At 31.9% G+C, this 483-nt stretch overlaps 1 protein-coding gene across 1 annotated transcript in view; it reads left to right on the forward strand.

Annotated features, from left to right (window-relative positions):
• The window catches only part of LOC119591300 (laminin subunit gamma-1-like), an 83,409-nt gene that overhangs the window by 50,138 nt on the left and 32,788 nt on the right, over positions 1-483 (forward strand). The window lies entirely within an intron of this gene.

Here is a 483-nt window from a genome sequence, read left to right on the forward strand (position 1 = left end):
GTAAAAAATTCGATGTTTAATGGATATTCGATTGTCTGTCATGGCATGCATGTACAGCTTGATTAAGTTTTACCTATCATATCTGTCATAGATCTATGATGGAAATTCACGACAGAATAGCATTACGTCAGGCTACAGTTATTCTTATCATTTCTATTGCTATCAATGCTATCACTCTCAATATCAAAATTACTTCCTCTGTCACATTTTTTTTTTCAAGACTTATTCTTATAACTAAAACGCAGTTAATGTCATGATTTTATTTGGGAAGTGGCGAGCATATCCCGTAGACTTTTATGTTCATCTCTTCATTCATATTCTTCGGTACTCGTGCAAGTCGTTTTTTGTGGCATTGTATCATTATTGATTTATTTTTATTACTACGGCTTGCTCATGTTTATTTGATTATCTGATGTGAACATAATGAAGTGAGATTCCTAAACATCTTTTAAATTTTTCACATGCTCCGAAAAAAAATCGTAT

The sequence above is a fragment of the Penaeus monodon genome, chromosome 28 (assembly GCF_015228065.2).
Source record: "Penaeus monodon isolate SGIC_2016 chromosome 28, NSTDA_Pmon_1, whole genome shotgun sequence".
Taxonomy (NCBI): domain Eukaryota; kingdom Metazoa; phylum Arthropoda; class Malacostraca; order Decapoda; family Penaeidae; genus Penaeus; species Penaeus monodon.